The sequence below is a fragment of the Aquarana catesbeiana genome, linkage group LG07, assembly GCF_042186555.1.
Source record: "Aquarana catesbeiana isolate 2022-GZ linkage group LG07, ASM4218655v1, whole genome shotgun sequence".
NCBI lineage: Eukaryota > Metazoa > Chordata > Amphibia > Anura > Ranidae > Aquarana > Aquarana catesbeiana.
Genome location: NC_133330.1, coordinates 112,775,304 through 112,800,671, shown reverse-complemented (window position 1 = coordinate 112,800,671; position 25,368 = coordinate 112,775,304). Strand labels below are relative to the sequence as shown.

The 25,368-nt window shown below is 43.3% G+C and overlaps 1 pseudogene; it reads left to right on the top strand.

The window, feature by feature from the left end:
- Window positions 1-24,852: 24,852 nt before the first annotated feature.
- LOC141103970 (U2 spliceosomal RNA) lies at window positions 24,853-24,985 on the top strand (annotated as a pseudogene).
- Window positions 24,986-25,368: the final 383 nt, after the last annotated feature.

The window sequence follows — 25,368 nt, the reverse complement described above, 5'->3', positions numbered from 1 at the left end:
ACACTTTTTAAAATTTTAATGCACTAAAACACACTATATTGCCCAAATGTTTGATGAAATAAAAAAGATGATCTTAGGCCGAGTACATGGATACCAAACATGACATGCTTTAAAATTGCGCACAAACGTGCAGTGGCGTCAAACTAAATACATTTTTAAAAGCCTTTAAAAGCCTTTACAGGTTACCACTTTAGATTTACAGAGGAGGTCTACTGCTAAAATTACTGCCCTCGATCTGACCTTCACGGTTATACCTCACATGCATGGTGCAATTGCTGTTTACATTTGACGCCAGACCAACGCTTGCTTTCGCCTTTGCGCAAGAGCAGGGGGGGACAGGGGTGCTTCTTTTTTTTTTTTTTTTTGCTTTTTTTTTTTTTTTGCTTTTTTATCTTATTTTTAAACTGTTCCTTTCATTTTTATTTTTTTTTAATCATTCTTATTGTTATCTCAGGGAATGTAAATATCCCCTATGATAGCAATAGGTAGTGACAGGTACTCTTTTTTGAAAAAGTTGGGGTCTATTAGAGCCTAGATCTCTCCTCTGCCCTCAAAGCATCTGACCACACCAAGATCGGTGTGATAAAATGCTTTCCCAATTTCCCAATGGCGCTGTTTACATCCGGCGAAATCTAAGTCATGAATTTCTCGTAGCTTCCGGTTTCTTAGGCCATAGAGATGTTTGGAGCCATTCTGTTCTCTGATCAGCTCTATGGTCAGCTGGCTGAATCACCGGCTGCATTTTCAGGTTCCCTGTTGGGACAGGAGAGCCAGAGAAAAACATGGAAGACGGTGGGGGGGGCATTCCCTCCCACTGCTTGTAAAAGCAGTCTAGAGGCTAATTAGCCGCTAGGATTGCTTTTACATGAAAGCCGACCGCTGGCTGAAAAGAATGATACCAAGATGATACCTAAACCTGCAGGCATCATTCTGGTATAACCACTCAAAGTCCAGCAACATACCAGTACGTTGCTGGTCCTTGTTGGGCATATATTGTAAACTTTTTTTCATGCAGCCTGTGGGCTGAACAAAAAAAAGATATTGATCGGTGGGTATGCCCACCATTAGAATACCTCCCTTCATCCACCCACTAATAATGATGGGCATACATGCACCGTATATATATGCCGAAGCATGGGGGCATCCTCCCGCAAAAGTTAGGAGCAAATCGCTCCTCCGCCCTCTGCTGCCCCCACGCTTCGGCATATATGCTGAAGTATGTAACGGTGGTGTGGTGTAACTGTCTTTTGCTGACAAGATAAATAAATTTGCGCTGCAACTGAATGGCGTACCTGCTAAGCAAATGATGGTTAACAAAAAACAAAGTAACATTACAGTATAACAGTAATACTTACCATACCTGCAAAGCAAATACAAAAAAAAACATAGTAAAAAATAAAACATTTAACGCAACCTGTGCCTACCTAAAATATATATATGCCGAAGCATGGGGGCATCCTCCCGCAAAAGGCAGGAGCAAATCGCTCCTCCACCCACTGCTGCCCCCATGCTTCGGCATATATGCTGAAGTATGTAACTGTGGTGGTGAAATCACCTCCGACAGCGCTGGAGTCACGGCTTTATGTATCGTGGGAGCAAACGATGTTGCTGTCAAGATAAATAAATCCGCGCTGCAACTGAATGGCGTACCTGCTAAGCAAATGATGGTTAACAAAAAAACAAAGTAACATTACAGTATAACAGTAATACTTACCATACCTGCAAAGCAAATACAAAAAAAACATAGTAAAAAATAAAACATTTAACGCAACCTGTGCCTACCTAAAATATATATAAGCCGAAGCATGGGGGCATCCTCCCGCAAAAGGCAGGAGCCACACCTTTATGTATCGTGGCAGCAAACGCTGTTGCTGTCAAGATAAATAAATCCGCTCTGCAGCTGAATGGCGTACCTGAAAACAAAAAAGTGGTTAACAATATAAAAACAAAGTTTAAAAAAATTGCATACCTATAAAGCAAACATGATAAAAACATAACAATAAAACATTGCAGTATAGAATACAATAAAAAAGAGCAGAACAATAGAGAGAGAATAGAGAGAGAACAATAAAACAACAACTATTTTTGGTTTATTTATTTTATATATTTTTTTGTGTTTTTTTCTTTTTTTTTACTTTTTTTTGTTTTGTTTTTTTTTTTACACTTTTTTTGTAAATTTAACTTTTTTAACAGATTTGGGTCTCTCAAAATGCGATGGCATCTTGAGAGACCCTGTGAAAGTGTGTCCTAGTCTGTGCAGTGCTGTACCCTACGCTAATACTTAACTAGTGTATGGTAGCGTTCAAAACATTCACCAATGCAAAGACCAGGATTGTTAGGACAGAAGGGACAATACTACCAGGTGTCACGCCTAAATCCGCGCTTGCTGCAGACACGACATCTTTTTTGGGGGGCTCGTTGGGTAGGGGTACTCGGGAGGACATATAGAAAATGCCTCTCATGCAGCCGGCTTACTGCATTTGGTTGGGGAAGGTGAGGTGGAGCACCGTCTGGAAACAGAAGGGCTCTGACGATCTCTTCCTGGAATTTAAGGAAGGATCCAGTCCATCCTGAAGCTCTGTATAGCACATAAGCATTCAGCAAAGCCAATTGAAATAAATAAACAGACACTTTTTTGTACCAGCGTCTGGCCTTATGGGCAACTAGGTACGGCGCCAACTGGTCGTTGAGGTCCAACCCTCCCATATTTTGGTTATATTCGTAGACAGAGGGGTTTCTCCACAACACCAGTCGCCGTAGTAATTTGGACCGTCGTGTCTGCATGAAGGGAGGTAAGAACGAAAACATTCTTATTGTCCCTCCACTTCATAGCGAGCAAGTTATTACACTGCAAGCAGGCTCTCTCCCCCAGCCTAAGACGGGAATCTACAAGCTGCTGGGGAAAGCCCCGGCGATTAGGTCGTACGGTGCCACATGCTCCAATCTGATGATCAAAAAGGTGGCTAAAAAGTGGCACGCTCGTGTAATAATTGTCCACGTACAAGTGGTACCCCTTTCCGAATAAGGGTGACACCAAGTCCCACACTATCTTGCCAGCGCTTCCTATGTAGTCAGGGCAGTTTGTCGGCTCTACGTGACTATCTTTGCCCTCGTAAACCATAAAACTACATGTATAGCCTGTGGCCCTGTCACAGAGCTTATACATCTTGACCCCATATCTGGCACGCTTGCTGGGAAGGTACTGTTTGAATGACAAGCGGCCAGAAAATTTAATCAGGGACTCATCAACGCAGACAACTTGATGGGCAGTAAACAAGTCTGCAAAACGCTGGTTGAAGTGGTTTACGAGGGGCCGAATTTTGTAGAGCCGATCGTATCCAGGGTCTCCACGAGGACGACAGAGTTCATTGTCGTTGAAGTGCATGAACTGAAAAATCTGCTCGTATCGTGCCCTGGCCATGGAAGCAGAGAACAGGGGCATATGGTAAATTGGGTCAGTGGACCAATATGACCGCAACTCACTCTTTTTATTTATGCCCATGTTGAGGGAAAGGCCCAGAAAGAGCTTACATTCGGAAACTGTAATTGGTTTCCAATCTCTGGCAAGGGAGGACTGGGGAATAGTGGCGATGTGTTGACCAGCGTACAAATTGCTTTGGTCCACAATAGATCTATCGTGAAAAACAGCGAATAAAAATCCAGTGGCGTAAAGTCAACTGTTTCCACCTGAATTCCGGGTTGGCCAGTGAATGGGGGAAGTACGGGTGCTGCAGAAGTGGTGGGTTCCCAATTCGGATTGCTGAATGCAGCAGGAAGGGCACTATGGACACTACTTGTTCTTACCGCCTCACCAGCTTGAACTGCACTTATGGGACTCGCCACATCACCAAGTGTTACTGCAGTGCTGGATGTACGGCCAGGGTGTACTAGGCCGCTGGTGCTTGCCAGTTCACCAGAAGGAATAGCGGCACTAGTACTTCTCTGCTCCATACGAGGGACCTGCGGTTCTTGCACTTCAAGGACAGAAGAAGAAGATTGGGGTCTGGTACGCCTGACCTTAGCAGGGACCACAACTCCGTCGTCAGAGCTATCTGTCATGGAGCCACTGTCGTCTACAGGATCGTATTCTGAGCCTGAATCTGACAGATGAGTGACTTCCTCTTCACTATCTGTCATGCTCAGAAACATGTAGGCCTCTTCACTAGTGTACCTTCGATTTGCCATTTTGGGCTCTCTAGGGGTACACTAGTGAGACTCACAGGCAAAAAAGCTCCTGACTGTTAGCGACTGTATCAAAACGCTACCAAAAAACTGTTAGCAATCGCAGGGATCAGGCCTGACTCTGCGAATGCTGCAGTTATGTGTGCTTAGTGTTTTGTAAGTGACAGTTTTCGATCGATACTGCACTTGGGTGGGCTGGGCTGGGCGGAGGGGCAAAATGCAGGTGCTAGCAGGTATCTGGGCTGATCCTGCTAACAGTGCGTTTTTGGGGACCCTAAACTGCTGGGGAGTATAGATCTGATCGGATCAGATATCGATCCGTTGAGATACTATAGCACTAAGGGAGGTGTATGCTGCCTGCGTGGGTGTTAGCGGTACTGGCACTAACCTGACGCTGCCTGGGGCAACGCAGACCTTATCTGATCCTAAAAACGTAACTTATATCACCGCCGGGCAATTAGGGGGTTAACAGATGCAAACAAAGCCTGGGGAATGCCCAGGAAAAAACCAAAGCCTACTTACCACCAACTCGCAGACAACCAAATTGACCTGTCTAACAGTACGCGTTAAAAACAGGGGTTTAGTCCGCACGCATTTGCAAATGCATGCGTAAGCCACAGAGCCTCGTCACGGCACCCTGATATCTGTGGTCCTAACACTAAAATATGAGTGTCCCCACAGTGGAGGCACATGCATTCTGATGGATAAATGCTGGCAGGTGGACTGAAGGGCAGCCCATCCCTTCTTAAAGGTACAGAAGCACACCAGACACCCAGAAAATAGCACCATGGCTGCAAAGGTGCTGGTGCGTTTCTGGACCAATAAACACACCAAGGTGATCTCAAAAAACTTGCCACCGCCTACATTTATAGCTGGCTATCGCAGTAAGCGGCTTTGGAGGGCTACAAACAGATGCAAACAAAGCCTGGGGAATGCCCAGGAAAAAACCAAAGCCTACTTACCACCAACTCGCAGACAACCAAATTGACCTGTCTAACAGTACGCGTTAAAAACAGGGGTTTAGTCCGCACGCATTTGCAAATGCATGCTTAAGCCAAAGAGCCTCGTCACGGCACCCTGATATCTGTGGTCCTAACATTAAAATATGAGTGTCCCCACAGTGGAGGCACATGCATTCTGATGGATAAATGCTGGCAGGTGGACTGAAGGGCAGCCCATCCCTTCATAAAGGTACAGAAGCACACCAGACACCCAGCAAATAGCATTAGGGGGTTAAACCTTTAAAAGGGAATAAACGGCGGGTGCCCTAAAACTATAGTAAACTATAAAAAACCAACTAACCAGCGTCACCCGTAACACTTATACGGTGATCACTGGTGAAAGGGTTAACTAGGGGGCAATCAAGGGGTTAAAACCTTTAGTAGGTAGTATATGGGGGTCCCTGTCGCTATAAAACACTGACGGCAAACCTATATACTTACTTCCCTAACTAGCGTCACCTGTGTCACTAATACAGCGATCAGAAAAAAGATCGCTTAGCGACACTGGCGACGGGGGGTGATCAAGGGGTTAACCTTTATTAGGGGGGTACCCTAGACCTAAAGGGGGGTACCCCAGACCTAAAGGGGGCTAACCCTAACTGCCCTAACACTTATAACTATCACAAACTGACACCAATGCAAAAAAAAAAAACTGCTATTGGTGTCACTGTGACAGGGTGACTGGGGGGTGAAAAGTGTGCCTAGCGTGTTCTACTGAAAGTGTAGTGTTGGTGCACTTACTTGATGTCTTCTCTCCTCGGCGCTGGAACGAAAAGACCGGCTCGAGGAGAGATGACATCACTTCCTCTCCCTCTGTTTACATTACAGAGGCAGAGGAAGGATTTTCATTCGCCGGGAGCGATCGGGAGGGGGTGGCCACGAATGGATGGTCTCCCACCCACCTCTTATCGCCCGCGAACAAATGCCGGCCGCCTCTGGCACTGGGGGGGTCCAACCGGACCCCCTGCCCGCGGGAAGGCAATCACGTACCAGGTACGTGATTTTGCCTGCCTGTGCCATTATGCCGCAGTATATCTGCGTGAGGCGGTCGGCAAGTGGCTAGAGAAGAGACGCTTGAGAGGGGATATGATTTCAATGTACAAATACCATACTGGTGACCCCACAATAGGGATAAAAACTTTTCTGAGAAAGGGCATTTAAAAAGACTCACGGCCCCACTAGACAAATGGAGGTATGCACAATTAAAGCACTTTACACAACCATTGCGGGGAAAAGGGCACATGAGGTTAATAGAGAAATTACTTTGAGCTTAAATTGAAGTATATCTAAAATTTATAAAATCCTGATTAAAAAAGTAGAATCTGAATTCCCGCCTTATTTGGGAAAATGGGAAGAAGAGATAGGCTTTCTTAGGGATGAAGAACATAAAAGGAAAATTCTTGGGAGAGCATATTCCTTGTCAAGTGATATAAGGACAGTGGAAATGGGCTATAAACTACTGGAAAGATGGTATGTGACATCACAGAGGGCGCATAGGTTCGGGGCAGAAGGCCCCCCAAAGGTCCCCGGGGACCTTTGCGCACCTGTGGTGGAACTGCACAAAGATACAAAAAAGGCCCCTGGGAATGTTTGTTTAATGATACAAGAAAGACGTTGGCCCAATACAAGAATACTTTAGTCCCACATCTTTTAAATGCAGTGAAAGGGCTGATCCCAAGCCTGTAGAGAACTCAAGAAGCGCTGAATATAAAGGAGTGGGTAGTAAGAGTGGAAATGGTGAGAGCCATAGAGGAAACAATCCATACAGCTGAGGACCCATTGGAGAAATATCAGAATTTATGGGGAAAGTGGATAGATTATAAAAAAGGTGAAGAGTGGATGAATGAGACAGGTTTAGGGGGGGGGGTTTGGTTTTTTTTGGGTGGGGGAAGAATAAATGTACATTGTAATGATGATCTGGAAATGAAAAGGTTTTTTTTTTATATGTATTGATGTATGTCTAATTACATAATAATAGAGAGAATAAATAAAAAAGTCTCTCGGCCATTCACTAAAATTAGAGGAGAAGCGTTTTAACCGGAAACTGCGTAGGAGGGTTCTTTACGATAAGAATGTGGAATTCTCTTCCACAAGCAGTGTTTTCAGCAGGAAGCACAGATCATTTAAAAAAACTATTAGATAGGCACCTTAACGACCACAACATACAGGGATATACAATGTAATATTGACATAAAAGCACACACAGAGGTTGGACCTGATGGACTTGTCTTTTTTCAACCTTACCAACTATATGTAAGTTAACCTTTTAATTGCCCCTTGATTTTAACCCCCTCCCAGCCAGTGCCATTAGTACAGTGAACAGCATTCTCACTGATCACCGTATTAGTGTCACTAGTAACATCAGTGTCAGTCAGTTAGCATCCCTCCCAGCCAGTGTCAGTTAGCACTAGATTGTCCGCTACACTATGTCACTGATCTCAAGTATTAACTGTATAGTGTCTGTACTTAGTAGTATCTTGATTACGATCAGAACTATATTAGTGTCAGCAAAAACGCAGTTTGGTTTTTACCAAAGACATGTAGCAGAATACATTTTGGCCTAAATTTATGAAGAAATTTGTATTTTTTTGAATGTTTTATAACAAAGTAAAAAATATATAGTTGTTTTTTTCTAAATTTTCAGTGTTTTCTTCGTTTATATTATAGAAAACCCAGTGGTGACCAAATACCACCAAAAGAAAGCTCTATTTGTGTGAAAATATATATATAAAATTTCATTTGCGTACAGTGTTGTATGACTGCGCAATTGCCAGTTAAAGTAGCACAGTGCTAAATAGCAAAAAATACACCCTGGTCATGAAGGGGGTAAAACCTTCCGGATGTAAATGGTAGATGAGGCTTTGTTTCTTTTTCATACATCATGGGAAACAGAGTTAGGCAATTTTCATTACCTACTGGGTTATACTTCATCTCCAGGTGAATAGACACTGGTAGACCAAAGGTCTTTAGACAGGAAGTGATCCCCCATAAAACCCCTCCCATACAGGAAGTACTTCAGTTTTTTACCAGTGTCTGCAAGGTGGATGGCACGATTGTTTGAGCTCTCTGATCTCCAGGTCTCTAGTCCCACAAACGGTTCTGAAATGAATCAAGGGCTTGGCCGATCAGATCCATTTGACACGGGCTTTATATGCTTAGATAAATGGTACCTGAGCCTTGCAAAGAAGACTTGAGATCCTGCAAGGTTTTGCATGTAATGCAGCCTCTGGGTGCTTGACCCTGCGAAGTGGAATCCTGGACACTACAGCGCTGAGGCATTCCTGCAGAGTGCTGTACAGGTCCAAGGGAGTGGGCCCTAAACATGAAAAGGGTACCCAGTCATTGAAGGTCCTCAAGTGACAGGAACCCACCGTGAAGGGTGAAGATTGGGCTCTAAGTTTCTAAGCTGCCCTGTGCCTGGAGGGGTAAGTGAAACCCGTTTATTATTATTGTGGGGTGTCCCAGTGATTGTAATTATCAGTCAAGCTAGCTAGAGGCTGGACATCTGTGTTCAGTGATCATATGGGGGAGTTTTTGGGCTAGCTGTGGGTGTTTGCAAAACATACCTTTTTTTGCTTGTGTCTGGCTGTTTTTTACCTCTATGATAGCGCACAACAGTGTGCCATTTCGCCTTGGTTTGCCATGGCACACGTGCGTTCGCAAAAGCGCCGCTGTTTGGCGACCATGGCACACGCTTCGACGCACATGCGCCGTAGCCTTTATCTGGGCACACGAAGATTTGCGTCATAAGCTAATACAGCCCCGCCCGTTCGCCAGGACCTCGCATGTGCGCACGCATGCGCAGAACGTTCCGGCACACAGCCAGCTTATTTAAGCTGTGTATGCCAAGCATGCGGTGCTTCCAGAAGGCAGCTGTGGGACACAGAGCAGGCTCTGAACCAGGCACTTGCAGAGGTTCATTTCTCCATACCCGGGTCACGTGAGTTACCAGGTGTTTCTTGTCAGGCTAAGGATGCTTAGCAGGATTGTTGCACAGGGGCTTGGTGAGCCCTATTTAAGGGTCTCCCTTCTGAGGTGTGCTAATACTACACCCAGGTACTATCTTTTTGTGGCTAGTAAATGTCTTAAAAAAAGAGGAGCGGGACTAACACTACAGGGAAGGGCACACCTATGTCATCAATAGTTCCTGATGAATCTAGTCATATGCCTAGTGTATCCCCTGAAGGACCAGAGGCTTCCAGGCAATCTTAGTCGCTGCGCCTATCTGGGATTGTGCCTACGGTCAGCGCTGCTACTTCACCCTTTATCACTAAGGATGAACTGTCCTCAGCCCTAGTCAGGTTAGAGCACAGGATTGCTGGCATGATTGCCTCCATCCTGCAGGGTGGCAAGAAGCCTGACAGATCCCCCTCCCCGGAGCCTCCTTATCTGGAGCAGGAATGGGTTGAGGATGGGGAAGAGCTTAAAGCTCAGGATTCTGTGGATGGCCTGGCGGATGAGTCTACTTCCGAGCAATCTGGGCAAGAAGGCATCCAGTTGGTGTCTGCCTCTCAATCACAGAGGCTTTTTTTTTTTTTCTTTCAAATTCTTTATTTATACAGTCTAGCAAAAGACAAGACCCACAGGGTCAACATAAGAAAAAGTAGTACAAACAACCTGGTACATGAAGACATACATTATTACATGTCACGACATTGTGCCTTCCCCCTTCGAGAAGAGGGGAGGGGTCTAAGAATGTTGAGCGGGTCTATCTCCAGAGATCCTAGCATATCAAACCGTTCTGGCTACAACTTCACCTGACTTATTGCGTCACAAATTCCACTGTCCAAAAGGAGAGTGGCCGTTTGCATAGTAGTTGAGCAGAGATACTTTCCCCACGGGTCTCGTCTCTCCTGTTTTCCTTTATCTATTTTATGAGAAATTAGTGGAGAAAAATATAGACATCTGTAGAGTACAGATCTTAGAAGTTTAGAGGAAGTAAATGTCGGAGGCAGAGGGGTGGGGGAAGGTAGGGGGATGCAGGGTGGGGGGGTCCATGAACATGGACTCACAGAGCGTCCGGGGTTTGGCCTTTTGAGGCCTGAATGGGGACATTCTTTGCACAGCAGCGAGGCAGAAGGAGGGATGTCTCAAGCTTTAGGTGGCTGTGTTGTTTGCCAGTAGGGCCTGACCCTCATTTGAGAACACAAACATGTTTCCACAGGGTCCAGGTTTTGGAGTTAAATGAAAAGATATTTATTCCTGCGCTACCATATAGGAAAAAGGAAAGCAAGTGGAAAAGCTGCATGCACTGAATCAGGCTCAGCCAAACCCAGATGGGCAGTGATGTAACAATGAAGGGAGGTGCTGCGCTAATCCATCACCTGAGGCGATAATCAGCAAAAATGAATATATATAAATAAGATTAAAAAATAGGATTAAAAACCACTGTGGTAGACCATTAATACTGTAGCTGTATAAATATATAATGTAAGGTGCAACAATAGGCAGTCGCTCACAAGATCACTATATGATAAATAGTGAGGATGAACAACCTAAAAACACCTGAGTAATGTCATTGAAAAAAAAAATTCCATACAACAAGTAAGGAAAATAATGACCACTGACACAATATATAATAATTAATGTGACATCATAACTAAAGTGCAGCATGCAAGCATAAAAAAGAAAGAACATATAAAGCGCTCCAATCACTATGTGCTAAATCTGTGCAAATTTCTGCAATAAACTGCAAAGTGAAATAAATGTGACAATAAATAAATCAATCAATGTGGCTATAAAAAATAAGGATGCGACAAAGTCCATATGTGCAAATAGCAATGTGCAAAACTCTGATGTAAATAGAAACCAAGTGAAAATGGATAAGTAAAACTACAAATCAAACAATGCAAAAACAGTCCATATGTGCAAATCGCAAGATAGTAATGAATGAGTCAGAATGACAGTATTCCTTCTATGAGTGAATAAAAAAGTTCCACTGTGCAGTGCTTAAATGAAGCAAAGTAGTGTACCAATCACACAATAGTGAGCAGTGGCTTACGGTAATGAGGTAATAGCATTTGGTATATGCCAATAGAGGCTACCTCTCCTTGTAGTCCTGAGCCACAATGTAATCCCTACAGGGCTTGATCCCTCAGTGATTATGGAGGAGGTAAGACAAAAGAGGATACCCAATAGTGTGATATTGCTTAAACAATAATAATCTTTACACAAAAAAACAGCATCAGGGTACTCACATAAAAGGCGCTCTGATGAAGTCACGTGTGTTGGTGACGTCACGCGTAGGGACGGGATAGGCGCTCTGCTCTGACGTGGACATACGAGCTCGCCGCTCATCGGATTCAATGCCGTTTATACTGTCATTTATGTGAGTACCCTGATGCTGTTTTTTCAAATAAAGATTATTATTGTTTAAGCAATATCACACTATTGGGTATCCTCTATCCCAGATTGGTTCTAAGCCAAATCAATTTATGTGTAGAGACAGGAAGTGTATTCTCGGCCATTTTGTTGGAGAATAGTCCCCAACATCGGCTCTGTCATTTTTGACTGGTCCATGAACAGATATGTTTCTGTATTGTGTTAGTGGCTGCCATGTTATGGGTGGAAAAGTGAATCATTTGCATAACTGCACATGTTAATGATCTGGCCGATCAATTACTGTGATATAGATTAAAAATAAATTAAAAATATATATGTATTATTAAAAAATGTGTTATATAAAGTTAAATCCCCAACAAAAGGCATGGGTGAGGATATAAGAACAGCGGAATGGATAAAGTGCTCACATCCTGTTCTTAAATATAAGTATCTGGATGGCTGATTTTCCTCAAATATATATGTATTCCTGAAATACATATAAAAACATACATATTAGAGGATGTAGAACTAATTTATAGAGATAATTACTATAACACAGATATTGCATTAAATGAACCGGAAATTATGTTTAGAGGAGATATTTATAAAATGCAAACTCATATTAAAATGCTTAAAAGTTACTTAAAAATTACCTAAAAATGCCAACAGCTATTTATCATTGAATAGTTGTCACTTTAAATCCTGGCTGTTCAATATTCCGAAAGGCCAACTGGTCAGGATTAGGAAAAATTGCACGAATGAAGATTTCATGTCCCAAGCAGCTTTGATAGGCAATAGATTCAAGCAAAAAGGATATTCCGAAGAATTTATTAATAAGCAGATCAGTGCCGTTAAGGCAATGAACAGAACAAAGATGCTACAGGGAACAAACCCGTGTCAACGAAATATTGATGCTCCGTCGATAGTTTTAGTAGTAGTTTTCATAGGTTGGACTTGATGGACTTGTGTCTTTTTTCAACCTCACCTACTATGTAACTATGTAACTTCACTATCCAGCATAAAGAAGTGGAAAAACTAATAAACATTGGCATATATTAAAGTGCGACAGACATTTAAAACAAATCCTACCAGAAACACCCAATGTGGTATATAGGAGGGCACCCACATTGAGGGACATTATTGTGAAGAATGTGGTAGCGCCACCACCCCCAAGTGGTTACACATTCTTTACAGGTAAGCGGTTTTACCCCTGTAAGAAATGCTTCGCATGCCGTCATTCCAAGAAACCACAAATTAAATAAATGTATTCCAGTCAACACAAACAGGTCAAAACTACCCCATAAAAGATTTTATTAGTTGTCATACGGAGGCAGTAGTTTGTTATACAGTGTAGCTGTAATCTGCAGTATGTGGGTAGGACAAAAAGAGCATTAATGGTCAGAATGACCAAAACATCTTGAGTGGGTTCCCAAAACACAATGTTAGCAGACATTTTCTACAAGCACACAACAAGGATCCCACACAACTAATATTTTGGGGTATTGAGAAATATAAGAAACCATGGAGAGGAGCCCATAAAATAAGGTATATTAGTCAGAAGGAATCTAAGTGGATACACTCCCTCCATACTTTAGTGCCAAATGGATTAAATGTAGAATTTGATTTGAACTGTTTTTTAAGTAATTTTTAAGTAACTTTGAAGCATTTTAATATGAGTTTACATGATTTTATATATATCTCCTCAACATCATTTCCGGTTCGTTTAATGCAATATCTCTGTGTTATAGTAATTATCTCTATAAATTAGTTTCTACATCCTCTAATATGTACGTTTTTATATGTATTTCAGGAATACATATACATATATGCAGTTATAAAAATGATTCACCTTTCCACCCATAACATGGCCACCAATACTAACACAATACAGAAATATATCTGTTCATGGACCAATCAAAAATGGCCGCGCCGTTGTTGGTGACTATTCTCCAACAAAATGGCAGAGAATACACTCCCTGTCTCTACACATAAATTGATTTGGCTTAGAACCGATCCGGTTACCCTGATGAAGACATGTGGTGTGTCGTAATGCATAGGAAGTGATCGGATGTCGCGAGAACCGGAAGTGTTGTAAGAGGTGCCTATAACGCCGTTGTTAGATCTGCCATTTTTTTCATTGATTTATTGTAAGCGCCCATTTGGCCCCCCTTTTTATTAATAAACTTGCTTGTTCATACGGTACTATGTTATGGGAGATTCTTTTTCATCCCCTACATATATCGGTTATGTGTTAATGCCCATGCTGACTACTGGGAGCCAACACTGTGAACGCAAGAATAGGAGAGGCACCATTTATCACCATTGAAATCTGGAAGGCCCCCCATTCGCATTAATCCTTAAGCCTTATACCATTTGTATGGAGGTAAGAGCATAGAGAGCACTGTGTGGTACACACGAAGATCACACATTGGAGATTTTTCACTGAAGATATTGATCGATTGAATGCACTTTATGCACTTTTTGCACGTTTGCACTTTTCTTTTTTCTCTTTCATGGACTAGCTCATTACAACTCTAGCCATTTTTGACAGTCTCTGATTTTGATTGGAATCATATGGGACTGAATGAACTATCTGTTATTAATTTATTCAGACAGATTATTCAGTAACACTTATATTATTTGATATGCACTTTATTGGATATGCTCACTATAGTGATATAGGCACTGTTTAGATTTTTTGCACAGTTATATTATTTGTGCACAGAACCATTGGACACTGGTGCATATATATTTATATACATATCTTTATTTATTACATTATTAGGATCATATATATAGTGTGTGTATATATAAGCATCATTTGCACAGTGACTTTATTTTATTTATACCTCACGATTGAAACTAGTTGCGCTGATCACTTTATATGAACTGTGGGTTACCTAGAATAGGAGCTAGGGGCTAGTTACTTGACGAGATTTCGGACCGGTCCAAAAGTTTGGCTCATGTTCGCGTTGTAGGGCCAATGAGGGGGTGTCGCTTAACGCATGTTGGAAGCTTGCGTAGCACCGTGACGCTTTGTTTAGAGGTACGGGGCTTTGTGCTTGTTCTATTCGAGGCCACAGCTTAGCGTCTTGATGACGGCACCAGTCTATAAGCCTACTGAGATATGCTGCATAGTAATAGGTGTGTATGTCCAGCATAGCCAAGCCACCAAGTTGTTTGGGCATTGAAAGTAATGTCCTCCTTAGCCGTGGTCATTTGCGCGCCCATATGAACGCTACAAATAGGGAGTTCATCATTTTAAAATTACTCGCAGGGATGTGGATAGGTAAGGCCTGAATGAGATATAAAAATTTAAGGAGGATACTAATTTTCAGAATGTTACAGCGACCAAACCACGAGTGAAGGCCCGTGTGTGCCAGGTGTTGAGGCGTGTCCGAACCAATTTAGAAGAGGAGGGAAATTTATGTTGAATATTTTATTTTGGAGAATTTTGGAGGGATGTAAGTACCTACGTATTTCAGCGCGGTGTCTGTCCATTTCAAATCAAAGTTTCCCTGGAGCTGTAGCAGCTGCGGTTGGGGTATACCAACTCCCACAACCTCTGATTTAGTAAAATAAATTTTTAGATTGGACAATGTTCCGTAGCTTTTAAATTAGTGTAGCAGATTTGGTAGGGAAATGACTGGGTTTGTAATGGAAAACATCAGATCGTCTGCGTATGCAGATACTTTGTGGTTGCGAGGGTCCCACGGTAATACCGGTGACGTCCGGGTTGAGCCGCACATGACATAGGAAGGGCTCCAGGGACAGGGCGAATAGGAGAGGCGACAGGGGGCAGCCCTGTCTAGTCCCATTGGTGATCTTAAAGGGTTCCGAGAGGACCCCATTGGCCCTGACCCTAGCCATCAGATTAGAGTAAATAGACCCCACCCAGTTCATCATTTTGCTACCCAGGCCCACATGCCGCAAGACCGAAAACATAAATAGCCAATGAACCCGGTCAAAGGCCTTTTCCGCGTCCGTCCCCAGAAAGACACACGGGGTGCCGGTGGTGTTGGCTATATGGAGTAGATTCAGGACCTGGCTTCTCTGAGCGGGACAAAGCCAACCTGGTCTAAGTGAATCAGGTCCGGTAGATGTTGTTCTTGTAGCGATGATTTTAGTAAACGGTTTAAGGTCGGTGTTTAGTAGGGATATGGGCCTGTAACTCCCACACAGGGAGGGGTCTTTACCATCTTTCAGGATCACCGATATGTGTGCCTGGAGGGAGGTCTCGTGGAATGGTGTCCTCGTGCCCAGGGAGTTGAAGAGTTTAACCATGTGGCTTCCTAGGGTGGGGAGTAGGGTTTTGTAATATTGGAGTGTGAGGCCGTCCGGCCCCGACGTCTTTCCCGGTTTAGCGGAACCCACAGCCAGTTGGAGCTCTGATAGTGTGATGGGTACTTCCAGGAGTTCACCTGCGTCTGACGTTGGAGAGGGCATGTGGGATGAGGTGATATATTCCACTATGCGTTCCGCGAAAGGATTAGTACCCGCCAAATTATAGAATAGTTGGAAATCCCTAGTGATATGTTGAGCCATGGTGGTTTTATGCCCAGTGGGGGATGTAATGTGGGGTATGTAGGATGCCAATTTCTGTGCACGGAGAGACTGAGCCAGCAGTCTGCCACATTTGTTACCCGACTCGTATGTTCTTTTGCGGCAATCCTATATTGCCGCTTTGGCTCTAAAGTATAGGAGGTCCGTAATTTGTGTTCGGGTGGCGTTAAGTTATTTTTCTATGGGTGGTGACGGGGCGTGTTTGTCTAGCTTCTACGGTCTGTAGTGTAGATAGAAGGGAGGCTAGTCGGGCGGTGTGCTGATGTTTGAACCTTGCCCCATGTTTGATAAGAGTTCCCCTTATTACCGCCTTGTGGGCCTCCCCGACCGTGCCTATGTCGCAGTCGGTGGTGTCATTGGTTTGGAAGTAGTGCCCTAGTTCCTTGATTGTCTGTCAGCACGTCTTGTTCTTGTAGGAGGCTCTCATTCAGCCTCCATGATTTATTTCGAATCGAGGGACCATCCGACGGTATAGGATAACATCACTGGGGCATGATCCGTCCATGTGATGGAACCTATGGAGGTGTCCCGTACCACGTGTAGCTGGCCGTGTGGGAGCAGGAAATAGTCAATATGGAAGTATACTTAGTGTGGCGTGGAGAAAAAGGTATAATCCTGTACTCCGGAGTGGAGTAGGTGCCAGACATCCACCAGTTGAGCATTACGTAGGGTTTTTGCGATACCTTTCCTGGTGGATTGAGGACGTCCCCGAAGAAGTGTCTTCTGTAGGGATCGTTGGCATATTAAAGTCCCCACCCAAAATTAAGTGTCCCTCTGTGAACTCGAGGAGTGATTTAAGCTGTCTGCTAATTAAAAGGTCATGTTGACTATTTGGGACGTACAGAGTTGCTAATGTCACCTTGGTACCGCCAATTGTGCCCTTCAGGAATAGGAAGCACCCTTCAGGGTCAGTCCGTGTGTCGAGAAGTACCCAGGGTACTCGTGTGGATATTAGAATGGATACTCCTAGATTTCGCTGTCGGGAATGTAGAGTGGTATGTCATGGGAAAAGATTTGTTCTTCAATACCGGCAGCTCTAAAGTGTGTTTCCTGTATAAAGACCACGTCTGCTCGCTGACGGTGCATGTCCTGTAAAAGTACCAGTCTTTTTTCAGGGACATTGAACCCTTTCGCATTGAGCAAGACTATTCTGAGTACGTCCATGTTCATGGGAGAGGGCAAAAAAGGGGGGGGGGATAGAGGGGGGGGGGTACGGGGGTAGAGTAGAAAAAGGTAACAAAGACCAGGCTAACCTGGTATGTATGAGGTCCCAGCGATGAGCGGTAGCCTCAACTTCAACTAAAGCTAGTAGCAGTAATTTGCTATGAAGCTCACCAGCAAACGGCTGGGAATTGAGCGTATTCCTAAATAGGGAAGTGTCTGGTCAGAGCCTGGAGGAGAGCCCTCAGCCCCGCCCGCCACCCCAGCATTTGTAGTAAGATAACATAGTATATATAACTATAACTTAATGGCAAATAAACAACATTATCAGCAGTAATCATTGTAACTTATGGCAGATACGGAACAGAGATGCCAACAAACTGTAAAAGCAAGTCCGTGGTCTCCCGCCCGGTCCCGAGCGCACCCCCGCCACCTCCCCCGTGGCGGGGGTGCGCTCGTCTGCTCGTCTATTTTACGAGCAGCAAGGCCCCACCCTGGGCCTGTCCCCCGGTCTCTCCCCTAATAGGTGGGATGGCAGCTCCAACGTGTCGCGTATTTGGGGATAGAAAGATAGAGTGTTCTCCCCATTTGTCTGTCTATTGTCTAGGAACCTTCTTCCCCCTGTATCACCTGGGTCAGTAGCTCCCCCAATGCGGAGGCGTTAGCTGATGCAAACTCCTCGGAAGTGTGGCTGTCAGAGGCCTTATCCATCCCGTGCCTACTTGCGAAGTATGTTCCCTCCTCCACACCCATGTCCTGCTAGAGAGAACATACTGGTGAACGCCTCAACGGGGCTAAGGTGTACTCAAGGGGTCGTCAGCGTATAGCCGATTTGGGTTGCAGTCTATGCGTCTCTTTCTCTGTGCACCGATCAGGGGAGGCCACATGGTGAGTTCCTACCTGTGGTCGTGGGCGGTTAGAGGTGTCCCTGCATAGAAGCCCATGTATCCCGTCGCCTATAGGAGCCTGCAGTCTGTGTGTGGCCTGTCAGACTATATCCCGCTGGTCTGCATATAAAGTTACAACATTTAACATTAAGGCATATATGGCAGTATTTCAGCAATAGGAACAGCAATACAGGAAGCATGGCTTGGTGTGAGTACGGTTAACACCCCTTTCAGTCTAATGCCGCATACACATGGTCGGACTTTCCTAAGTAAAATGTGCGATCGGAGCTTGTTGTCGGAAATTCCGCCCGTGTGTAGGCTCCATCGGACAGTTTCAGTCGGAATTTCCGTCGCACAAAATTTGAGATCTGGTTCTCAAATTTTCCACCAACAAAATCCGTTCGCGTAAATTCCGACCGTGTGTACACAATTCCGATGCACAAAGTGTCACGCATGCTCAGAATAAATTACGAGATGGAAGCGCTCGGTCTGGTAAAACAGCACATTCGTCATGCTGCAAATTTTAAAATCTTTTAATGCAACGCATTCTCTTCTTTTTTAGAATGCTAGAAGAATGAAAATGTTTTGCTGCTCATATTCACACAGACTTCTTTCTTTATAATTTCTCGTGATCTCACGAATAATAATTTTTTTTTTGGCAGATTTGTTGTTTTTTTTTTTATTTATTTTTATCAAGATCTGTATTTTTTTTTTGTTTTCTAGTGCTCTCCATAATATTATTTTTCGTTTTGTGTGTCAAGTTACCACAATACCATTATTATCTTGTATTTTTTTTTACCTCAAGGAGGTTGGTTGGTGTTGGTGTCACTTGTTAATTTGACCTTGTATTTTAGAAATGTACCTGCCTACTCACAAACTGTCCTTTTTGAAGTAAAACACATAGGCAAGTATTTGTGAAAAAGAAATATCCATTTATTCTGTGTCTTAAAATAAAGAGGAAGGCAACGCTGGAGAAACTGGTGAAATTTGTGAAGCCTTTGTACCCCAGGGCACACATCTATTATTTTACAGTCAAAATTGGTGGCCTGAGGAGTCCATATAATAGTGAGCACAATCCGGTCCAGGACTACAAGAGATCAGGAACAGCAGCAGATGACAAATCTGTCCCCAGGCTGTGGTCATACCACAGCCTGCATCTTTTGTCAGACCAGACTGAACCCAGGCCATCACTCTCTGATCTTCCTTACACACTTCCTTCCAGGCTGTGGCTCTGGTGTTGGAGGTGTGGCAGGAGGAGGAGGAGGACCTGGAGGAGGAAGAGGACCATGGTTCAACTCACAAATGTTTATGTGAGAACCAGTGCGCAAAACCACAATATAAATAAGGGATTAGTAAAACTGACGGTAAAATACCCGATGGAGAGCCGCTCACATAGATAGGTTCACTCAGTTCCCCAAAAAACAACTATAAAATAAAAATATGTGGCGCTATTCCATCAATCAGTAACAATACAAAGTGTGGTGAAGTGGGCAGAGTATAATCCACCTCGTGTGGTAATATGCCAAGCAAAAGTGAATAATGGCCACGAATTGATGCCACCATACAAGAGTAGATCAATAGAAGCGGATGCAATTCTGCGATAAGAAAAATAAAGTAAAAAATATATATAGGCAATTAAATAGAAAGTGACACAGTGCTAGATGAGATAAACAATCACCCCTCAATAGGTGAAAGAATATCTGCGGATATGAAAAAATGACTTCCCAAGTGAATGCTCACAACCAAAATTCATATATAAAGTGGAAGCAATTAAATGCAAAGTGACTCAGTGCTTAATAAAATAAAACGATCACCCATCATTAGGTGAACCAATATATAACTGTGAGTAAGGAAAAAATACCTTCCCAAATAAATTGCTCACAACCAAAGTTCATACACAAGTGATGCCGGTGGCTCAAAATTAATCACTAGAAATAAATAATACTGATAAAGAATAAATAAAGTCGCTTCTTCTACGTGAGCTAAAAAGTAGACAGTGATAAAGTGACATATAGTGCAGGATAAAATGTTGAGATCAGCACCAAATATGTGCATAGATTGCAAAATAGTAAATAATAACGACCAAATTGAATAGTGAAATCATGCCATAATAATTAATAAATGCAGTAATAGAGTAATGAAATAATCAATAATGATAGGACAGCTAATCCTCTTTGTGGAAATCACTCATCACTACTGCACTTTTGTATGGACATTATTGCACTATTGTCACTGTCTGGGACAGCATCTCTGTTGTGGGATTAGCTGTCCTATCATTATTGATTATTTCATTACTCTATTACTGCATTTATTAATTATTATGGCATGATTTCACTATTCAATTTGGTCGTTATTATTTACTATTTTGCAATCTATGCACATATTTGGTGCTGATCTCAACATTTTATCCTGCACTATATGTCACTTTATCACTGCCTACTTTTTAGCTCACGTAGAAGAAGCGACTTTATTTATTCTTTATCAGTATTATTTATTTCTAGTGATTAATTTTGAGCCACCGGCATCACTTGTGTATGAACTTTGGTTGTGAGCAATTTATTTGGGAAGGTATTTTTTCCTTACTCACAGTTATATATTGGTTCACCTAATGATGGGTGATCGTTTTATTTTATTAAGCACTGAGTCACTTTGCATTTAATTGCTTCCACTTTATATATGAATTTTGGTTGTGAGCATTCACTTGGGAAGTCATTTTTTCATATCCGCAGATATTCTTTCACCTATTGAGGGGTGATTGTTTATCTCATCTAGCACTGTGTCACTTTCTATTTAATTGCCTATATATATTTTTTACTTTATTTTTCTTATCGCAGAATTGCATCCGCTTCTATTGATCTATTCTTGTATGGTGGCATCAATTCGTGGCCATTATTCACTTTTGCTTGGCATATTACCACACGAGGTGGATTATACTCTGCCCACTTCACCACACTTTGTATTGTTACTGATTGATGGAATAGCGCCACATATTTTTATTTTATAACTCACAAATGTTGCTTTGTCTTGTGAGTTCACCCCTCAACCCCTTATTTAGGGCTTGCAAGATCACTTCCTCACATAAGAGGCGTTGGCCCTCCTCCATTTCCAGCATTTTGCAGGCTGTCATCTAGGCATAGTCCTCTTGAACACTGGGGGGGGGTGTGAGGGCCGCAGTAGCCTTCAGAAATAGACCAATTGCTGCCTCCTTCAAGTTACTCCTCTTCCTGGCACTTTTTTGTGGAAGGCCGAGGGGAATGACCTTGGATTCGGGCAGGCTACTGGGCCTGGCCACCTCCTGGCTGCCACTTACCCCCGCCACCCATTGGCTGCCACTTTCCATGGCCTCCTCCTGGCTGAGACTTTCCTGTGTATGAAAAAGGGACATAGTTTTAGTTTTTGGTTCATCAATAACACACAATTTTCAGCTCATGACTGTTGCAAATTGAATTTAATAGAAAAGACTATCATTCTGACCACAGCATTTTTCATTGTTGTCATAATCATTTGTGGCCACTACTGTCTATTGATATGTAAAACACTTTGAGAAATCAGAAATTAGTTATCAAAACTAACATATATTTAACATCATTTGACAACCAGAAATATTTTGAAGAATACTATACCTGACTCAAGCTGGGCTGCTCCACATGTGGCTGCCTGGAAGGCCCAGGTTGGGCGTCGTAAGCCTCAGCTAGGGGGGAAGGAAGCCTTGAAGGAAGACTGGAGAGTGCTGGCCTGGGTTCAGTCTGGCCTGACAGAAAATGCAGTCTGTCGTAGTACCACAGCCTGGGTTCATAAATGTCATCTGCTGCAGCTCCTGATCTCAGGGAATCCTGGACCTTCTTGCGCTCCCTAATATAAGTGCTCCTCATGCCACCAATTAGGGCCTTCAAATAGGGGATGTCTGCCATGGGGATCACCGGCTTCACAAATTCCAGCAATTGATCCAGCGCTGCCTTCCTCTTTGGTTTATTGTTATAAAAGGGGTGGTTTACCTGCCACAGACAGGGCAGCTCCCTGTACATATCAATGAATATGGAGATAAAGTCCTCATCTTTGAATAGATCCATTTTCTCTGCAAGACACAACACAAGACAAACCATATTGTCAGATGAAACTCTCCTAATCTTGACCCAATATAGGCCTCAATCTATAAGCAGTATAGGCCACTGATGCACCAACTTAAAGTTGTACCTTCATTATAATGATCGTCGCTTCTGTTACACTGCGTGAAACTCCGGCCGCCCCTGACATTCTTTCTAGTCTATTCCCCGCCCCTTTTCTTTCGGCACAGTGGGAGAGCACATGGCGGAGAGACAACAGCTGCATGCAGAGGAGAGCAGCAAAGACAAAAGGCCGGAGCCCCGAACCTCACAATCCCAGAGGAGATTGAAGGCCTCAATTATGGCCTTATAGAGATGGTGGACATCTTCAAGAGGGCCGACTATGACAGGAAGTATGGACCTTACCCAAACCCAAATGTGAGAAGGCCAAGATCATGCCTAAAGTTGTGAAGAGTCTGCACAGGTATTTGGGGTACTGCGATCCAAGGATCAACTGAGGAAATTATGGTCAGACCTCAAATTGAGGGAGCAGGATCAGTACAGAAGAATCAAGAGAGTGCTGCAAAAAAGTAAGTATTTTGTCGTGCGTTCCTATTCTTCTTAACGTTCGTGCTGCTCCATTTTCTTTACTGTTGTACATTTTAAAATGGCAACTTTCATGTTCATGGGCACAGTAATCGGTCGTAGGAAACATCGTTCGTTCGCCCATTTATAAGATGTTTTAGGCAGATACCGGTTAACTACATTTGTTCATGCCTATTTGTATTAAAATATTTTTGTTGTATAGATGGGTTTGTAACTAGAATGAAATGCAAACTTGATTCGGTGTAAGGAGAGGACACTCAGCAGCTGTTTAGAGCACTAGTGTGGGACACCAGAATAAAACTTTTTAGGGTGTCCCACACAGGTGCTCCAGTGGGTACTAGGGATGTCTCCATGTGTAAAACTTGTACAAAAAAGGGAAGTATTCCAGCTTTGGAAATGAAGTAAAAATGTCTTCAGCTTGGAACTCTGCCAAAACAGACAATTGTACGACACTTCCAAGCAATGTTTCATATTCCTATTTCTGCCCTCCAATATCTGTGTGCTAAGTATACCTTTTTTTTATTCACATAGGGGAGAAAAGACTCGGGACGTCTGAGGACACCAGGGACCTCCCACCTCCGAAAGAAGGGGAAGTCACCAAAACGCAAGCAGAGGATGAGAAGGGAGATGTTTTGGAAGTGTGCAAAATTGTCACCACAACAGGTGAGTGTCTGAGACCACAGCTTCAGGTAAGATATCTGTTCCTGCATATTTATAATACATGGTGTGTTTTTTTGTTTTAGGTGATGTGGATGTTGTGGAAGAAGAATCTAATTTCACCAGTGAAAGTGCCCAGATCCTCATCGGGGAGAGAATGGGGTGAAATCGCGATTTAGAAAATCTAAAGCAAAACATCAATGATGTTCAACAAAAAATGAAGAACATCATTGTTGTTTTAGGGAGAATCTAAAACACACAAAAATTTAACCCTTTTTTTTCGTGTATTTTGGGTTTGAAAAATAGTTTTAAAGTATTTTAAAAGCAAAATTTTGAAGATGCACACAGTGTGTCAACATGTGCTATCTGCCATCAGGGGATATCAATGTACGCATTTTGTTGGTGCAACCCCTTCCTCACTACTAAAGTAGCTGAGAGGAAGGGGTTGCACCCCAAAACACGTCCATTGATCCCCCATGATGGGAGCTAGCACATGTTGACATTAGGCATGGGATCAGGAGGGAAATCCCCATTTTGAATCCCAGTTTGTGTGCATCTTCAAAATTTGCCTTTTACAGGGGTGACATCACCCCATCTGATGAAGGCAATATCAACACAGTTTGGACATACTAATGTCTGATATTGCCTTCACTTTGTCAAAGTTGAAGTTTGTAAGTTCCTGAGTTCTGTATGTTATGTTTTGAAACATGCCTGTTTAACCAAAAAAGGCTATTTCTAATTAATGTGACAAAAAATAATGTTATACACCAAAGATGTTGGTTTGTTCAAAAACACTTTTCTAAAGGCACACGTGAATGTGCTTTGAGTAAAAAGTTTTCTACTCAACAATGTGTGGCTGCGTCTTTCAATGATTAAAAAGCAGTTTTTGGAGTAAAAGTTGGTGTTTACAGTGACAATGGGGGTTATTTACTAAAGGCAAATCCACTTTGCGCTACAAGTGCAGTTTCATGTGCACTTTTTTTTTTTTTTGTTTACAAACGATTTTTATTATGTAAAAGGTCAAGGTATAAAACAATTACAATGATAGTACAAGTATGTATACAGATATTTTTAACAGTGAATGTTGTACAGGAAATAAAAAGAGGGTTATGGTTAGTCAGGTGAAAAAAATGCATAGTATTATAATCAGGCCAATCAAGAGTATTGTAGTGGAGGGAAGAAATAATGACAATTGAGTATATGTTAACTGGTTCCCGAGAGGCTCCTGTAGATATACGTTGGCAGAATGGCACGGCTGCGCAAAGTAACGTACCCGTACGTTACTTTGAATTTGCCATCATGTGCGTGCCTGCCGCGATCTCCGTGAGTCGGGTCGCGGGTCCCGCGGACTCGATCGCCGCGGGGATACCCGCGATCTCCTCACGGAGAAGATGAACGGGGAGATGACGTTGTAAACAGCATCTCCCCATTCTGCCTTCTCGGCCTTTTGGCTAAGATCAAGTGTAGTATCTGTTCTTATCAGTTTCCAGGAGGTGGCGCTTGCTTCCGTCCCTGATCTATGGCGAGATAGAGATGGGATGGCGGTTGCTATGCAAAACCTGCTGGAGTAAAGGTGACCTGGACGGTTCGTAGCCGAAAGGGAAGCCTTCTGATGGGGATGGAGAACCACGGGGTCTGAACCGGAGGGTCGGGACCCTGGCCTTCTGGCCTGGATTGGGGCAGCTCTAGCTCCAGACAGTTATTCAGGAGAGAACGCTGGCTCCCCTTTCTCCCACCGGGGGAGTGGCTAGTATTTCCCAAATGTAATTAGGTAGGAGGGACGGAACGACGGTGAGGCCTGATGGTAAAGGGCTCTCACCAAGCTTCCAGAACTCCATGCCTTCCTGCCTGGGGTGGGGGCTGCTGTGGTCTGGGCTGGTGGCCAGGGTTGGTCTTTGAAAGCCTATGGAGTAGTGCCCCTGGAGTGGCAGTCCAGGGGTGCCATAA